This window comes from Gossypium raimondii, chromosome 6, assembly GCF_025698545.1.
Source record: "Gossypium raimondii isolate GPD5lz chromosome 6, ASM2569854v1, whole genome shotgun sequence".
NCBI classification, from domain to species: domain Eukaryota; kingdom Viridiplantae; phylum Streptophyta; class Magnoliopsida; order Malvales; family Malvaceae; genus Gossypium; species Gossypium raimondii.
The window spans coordinates 54728594-54735146 of NC_068570.1; positions in this window are offsets into that span (position 1 = coordinate 54728594).

Below are 6553 nucleotides of genomic sequence, written 5' to 3' on the forward strand. Positions count from 1 at the left end.
TGATGGTAACAAAAGAAAGAACACAAAATAAAGAAACAAACCTACCAAGAAGAAACGAATAGGAGTAAAAACGTGGGAAGGGAGAACAACTAAAAGGAAAAGAAAAGTAACTAATGAAACGTGGGAAATAGGGAAAGAAAATCAATTAAAAAATAAAACAAAGATGAATTGAAACAGAGGGAAACATGGGATATTTTGGAAATATAATTTTAATTAATTTTAATTTACAACAAATTTATCTTCAAAAGAAATCAACTAATATCCCACTATTAGCATAAAAATATTTTCATTTGCTCATGCAGGGATTCAAACTCAAGACCTTCAACATAGAATTAAGACACTTATCCACTAATACAAATACTTAATTATAACCAAATTTAACAAATCACAAATACAAGTTTTGAGGCGTTACATCTAGCCTCCTTTGATGAACAAGTATCAGAAAAAAACTATAATGGCTTTTAATCAACCCTCTCTGTTGACTTAAATGAGGAAAACTGAAGTAATGATGAACCTTCTCTATACTCTTGAAGAATTGATGCAAAAATTCTATTAAGAAACTATAACACCCTATTACCCGATCCGATTGTTGGGTATGAACGAAAGGATGCCACATTCATTGTTGGAACAATAACAATCAATTTACGATCAAATTATGCAATTTATTAAAATGGGTCAAGAATTATACATTCAATGTGAAATACAATCATTTTTTAACTTTGTACGAGCTTACAGCTCTAAAGCAATGTTGAAACCGAAGAAGGATTAAAATGAAATGTTTCAAAACTTTAGGGTCAACATCATGACGTGAGGGAATTCCTCATCACGACATGACTTTGTAACGCCTCAAAAATTTGAATGTTTAATTGTGGGATTCTGTAGTAATTAAATTTATGTATCTATGGTTTTGTGCTCTGCTTAAGTGCTCGAAGCCAGGACTTCGAGTCGTGTCTTTAGAAATTTTGTTAATTTAATTTTAATTAATCTCTACTTTTGGGTCGTTGACTTAAACTTAATTCTGTGTAAACTATGTCAAGAATGAGCCTGCTTTCACTGGTTAAGCATTTGTTTACTCTTTGGTCTTGTGTTTGAGTCTTTGCAAAAGCGAAGCAATGATGTATTTTGCTGCTTTGGAAAATTAGTTTTGGTTATCTATTTATTTTAAAACTATTTATTTTAGTTTTATTTTTCCTTTCTTTTTTTTATCGTTTCTCTTTCGTTCCTTTTCCTTTTTCTTTCCTTTTCTTCATTTTTTCTTTTCTTTTCTTTTCTTTTCTTCCTTGGATTGTTGTGATAACGCTGGTGTGTGATCAGGTAAGTACGCACTTCACTGTTGCTGATTCATAGGTTAATTAGGTAGATTTTTTATTTGTAGAACTTCTATCAATCGGTTGTTTTGCTTGTTTATGTTGGAGTTGCTCAACTCGATTTGTTTGGACCTACTTTTAATCGATTGTTTGGTTTCTTTTAAGGCGAGGAAATTGAAAGCAGCGATCCTCAGCGTAATAACTCTAGTAATTATTGTTGATTCTGTCAGTAAGTATGGTTTCATTGTCAGTAAGTCTGGCCGTGTGGTAGCCCGTGTGAGCCACACGACAGGCTGTGTGTTAGGCCATGTAACACACTATCTACCAAATTCAAGGCACACAGGCAAGGGACACGAGCATCTGTCCAGGCCGCTTGTGGTCAGCTTAGTGTAAGGTTCACACAGGCCAAGGAGATGAGCCTGTGTCTAGGTCGTATAACTCACTGAGTACAAGATAAGAATTACACAAGTTAGGGACACGGGTGTGTAGAAAAGGCCGAGAATTTATCTTTAACGTCACAGGCGTCGTCTAACGCGAACGTAGGCCTCACATAGTGTATTTATAATGTGAATTAGATCTTATGAGAACTATTTTATGCTCTGAGGTTGAGGTATTGATTGTATAAATGTATATTGATTGAGGTGAATGTGGATGATACTAATCCGTATCACCTAACTATGAATTGAATTTGAATGACTGTTTATATACTCTTAACATCAGTAATTTGAATTTGCATTGGATGGGAATTATGTAAAGAACGAAGTGATATATTCTGACTCAGTGGCTAGGCCATGATTTATATGTAAATCTGGTGTTTTATCGCGATTTGATATGACAGCTAGTATGCATCTCATTGCACATGTCGGACCGACATTATATGGTGTGTAGGGCTGGATGGGTATTAAATGCCCTTAATGATGTGCTGGGAAGGTCGGAGAAGGTGTGTAGCGAATGGGGGTGGGTGGGTAGGAATAACTACATATGTTTCTGATCTGGTCTGTATCTGAACTGGAATTGTTCTGCCATATAACTAATACGTTAAATCTGTGCTAGATATTTTATGATTCTGATTAGAATTTAAGATTCGATAATTCATTATTATAGTTGTGCTTCTGATTGAATCTATGTTAGTTATACACTGAGTTCCCTACTGCATAGACGGAGTCCTAAACTCCGACGGTTGGGGACGATGTACTATTTCAAGCCATGATTTGGGCATTAGAAAAGGTCGTTGGGACCCATTCTAGATCTAGATGCCAAGGGTCGGTTACTAAATGACTCTAGTCGAATGGTGTTGAGTTGTTTAGGGGCGACATTAGAGTCACCCCTATTGTTGTTGAATATTGGCTCAAGGCCACCAAGCATATCATGACTGATATTAACTACACTCTCACTTAGAAATTGAGGGGTGTTGTATCCCTATCTAGGATGAACCTATCAGTGGTAGTTGATGGTTGAGCAAGGTGTTCAGCTCGAACAGGTTGATTGGGACTATTTCAAGAATACCTTCTAGAGTAAGCATGTGGGGGCGAGTTATGTGGAAGCTCATCGATGCGAGTTTATGAGCCTGGTTCAGGGTGATTGATATGTGGCCAAGTATGAGGCCGAGTTTCTGAGACTGTACTGGTATACGCGAGCTCTGGTAGCATCTGACTATGATAAATATGTAAGGTTTGAGGAAGGGTTCCATTATGATCTACGGGTTCTGATAGCTCCTCAAAAGGAGCGAGTTTTTGCGGCATTGTTTGATAAGGCTACGATAGTGAAGTCCAATAAGCGCGAGCAGTGTAACGATGAGATAGATCAATGTAAGACAAAAATGAATTTAGGTCCATCTAATTCTGGACATGGCCCTAAGAAATGGACGAGGTTTAGCCAGCCTCCGAGGTCTGAGGCACCAGTTACAATGACTGAGGTTCAACTTTGTAGAGATTGCAGGAAGCACAACCCGAGCGAGTACCGGAGAAAGTTGGAAGCATGCCTCTATTGTGGATTGATGGAGCATCGAGTCAGGGATTGTCCTCGTCGACCAGATCAAGTTTTAGGTGTGGCAGCAACTTCCATTCTGGGTCATGCTTAGCCTCCGAGAGTAGGTCAGCAACCATCTAGAGGTTGTGGTATTGTCAGATGAGGTAATGGTTCTGGTAAAGGTCAGAGAGCACCGATGTAACTCCCTGAATTTTGGGCCTAGAAGAAATAGGTTTTGAATAAGGGAACAGATAGGAAACTGCACATAAATATTTAGTTATGCAAGGAAGTGACATAAATAAATGTCTACTTCAAGCCTTGGCTTATGCAATTTTTTTATTTTAAGTGAATAGAATCATTGGATCTAGATAGTAGGTTCTTAAAGTATTATGGTTAAAATATGATACAAATGAGTTGTTGGTCTAGTGGTAAGGGGCGTGTGGAGTGTACATGGGGTCTAAGGTTCGAGTGGTGGTGCATCAAAAAAAGGAGTATTTATTTTACTGCCTAATTCGTGTAGGTGGTAGAGTTGGATTGAAATACTACTAAATGGAGTTTGAACTGGTCATAGAGAGAACTGATGAGGGATATTTGGAAAGAGTTTAGGAGAAAATATGGTATTGAGGGAATATCTGATTTTAATTAATTCTTTTCCCAAATTCAGTTTCATTTTTTTCCCAGAATCCCTCTAACAAGTCTAACATTACTCTCTTCCTCCTCTACCATCTTTCCTTTTTATTTTTTTTCCAATGCCTCCATAGCTGAATTCTGTCTTTTTTTACCCTCATTTTTTATTTCGTTTTCTCTTTACTTGAATCTCCCAATGTTGCTGTCGAAATCTCTTCTCTTCTCTGTTGGCGATTGCTTCTCCTTGTTTCTACCAAAACTCCCCTTCATTCTCTCTTTTCCGTCGATTTCTTCCTTAAACGGTCTTCTGTCTTTTCAATGTTGGCTGCGTTGGTGGGTAAGTCTTTTGGTAAGAGGGTTATGCCTCACTTGATTTGGAGAAGTTTTCATTTATTATTATTTTTTTGAGAGGTTCTTAACTCTCTATTGTGTCGAATTTTGTTTTGGCAGCAACAAATCGTAACGAACGGGGTTTTACTACGAGATAGTTCTTTTCATCTTTCGGAATGGTTGGGGTAAGCAATATATTTAGAGATCGTTTGTTGTTGGCTTAATTGCAGTAGTTTAAGTCATGACTGATTTTGGCAGGGGATTGTCGTTCTCATGTGCTGTTCACATCAGGAGCGTTTGCGTACAAAAAATCATGTCAGTTGTGTAAACACCCCATTCAACTGTAGAACGGAAAAAAGTCGAAAAGCAAGAAATACGGTGGTTGAGAGCACGCAGGCATACGATCACTCGTGTGGCAAGCCCAACCCGAGAAACATGGGCATTTGACTGTAAAGGCCTCCATGAGCAAATTCATGGGTTTGGGCCGTAATGGGCCACGTTTGGCCAAAATAGGCCCTGTGGGCCCCCACATGGATGAAATCCACAATTTAAGGCAAATACTGCACTAGGCTATGTGGATTCCATAGCCGTGGCAAAATCTGGGCTGAGCAGGCCGCACGAGCGTGTAGGCCACTTGGGCTGAGTATTGGGCATTGGGTCCATTTACACTGTTATGACCTTTTAGATTACCTGAGTCGCTCGAAGCGACTGTGGACCTTTTGAGAGGTCAATAAAATGATCGAATTACCCCCATAGTGTAAAATGACCGAATTACACCCACAGGGTAAAATGACTAAATTACCCTCACAACATAAAATGATCAAATTACTCCTACAGGGTAAAATGATCGAAATACCCCTGAAGGATAAACTAACCAAAATACTCCCAAAGGGTAAAATGACTAAAATACCCCCATAGGGTAAAATGGTTGTTATACCCCTAGAAGATGAAATGACCGTTATAGCCTTATGATATGTATGGCTGATTTGTTCTATGATATATATATATGACTGTTACTAAGTATGACGTTCTACATTCACGAATGGTCTATGACACGACATTTTGCATACACGTACGATATTATGTCACGACATATTACATGGGGATGGGTTGTTATATTTGGAGGAAGTGTACCATACTGATAAGGTTGCACGGGTAGCCCAAGACGACTGTGGACCTACTGATGGCTATATGCCGTTTATTTTACTGGCAGCTTTGCTTCGATATTGGTGTGTTCGTTAGGTGGGTCAATTTTATCCCCACATGGTGTGTTGGTGGTACGGAGTGGTGTGTTGGCTGGATTGGGATAGGTTGCATTATTGCACTGTACTGATACTGTATTGGGCTAATGCCCACATTGTTACTGTATTGGGCTAAGGCCCACATTGTTACTATTTTGGGCTAAGGCCCACATTGTTACTGTATTTGGCTAAAGCCCACACTATACGGTTGATGAATAGGGCTCAGGCCCAGACTGCCACTGCTTGTATACTGATTGACTGATAGGGGATTACACATTGAGTTTCGTAAACTCACTCTTTCCTTTTAACCGTGCAGGTAATCCTTAGTCTTAGGCGATTTGGTGCTGCGAGGGACTCGAAAGTGGCCATACAACTACAGCAATTCTATATTTGCTTTCATTTAATGTTTATGTTGGGTTTTGTTTATGTAATAAGGCCTTTAAGTTTGTTTAAATTTTTAATTGGGCTCTTTTTTACTTATTTTAAACTGCTAATTTAGGAGATGTCGACTTTTCAAAATAATTATTGTTTTCAAATACAAGAAATTTAAACATTAGAGTTTTCAAAAGCTTCCGCGATTTTAGATCAACCTTTTATATCAAAAGCAGACAACAAGGCAAACGTTTTGGCTAGATGATTTGTTAAATAATAATTACGGGGTTTTGATACCTAGAAATAAACTTTTACCAACGAGTCCAATCTTTCGAAAGACACTTCAATGTGACACGCCAGATCCAACCGTAACGTCTAGCATGGTTTAGGGTGTTACAACTGGCTACAGGTGTGAGTCAGACTGAGGCACGATAGGTTACACTGGTTTATGTGGCGAGACACCGAGAAGGCAGTGATGATGTTGATGTCATAACAGGTACATTCTTTATTTATTTTATTATGTACTTCGCTCTCATTGACATTGGGTCTACTCACTCCTATATAACTATTATTGTTTTTGCAAATCTAAGTATAACTGTTAAGAATATTGCTAGAGAGTTTTCTGTGATTAGTCCTTTAGGTCAGTTGGTTCGTGTTGTTAGGATATATAGACGAGTACCCTCAGAAATTTAGGGTACGGTGTTTTCG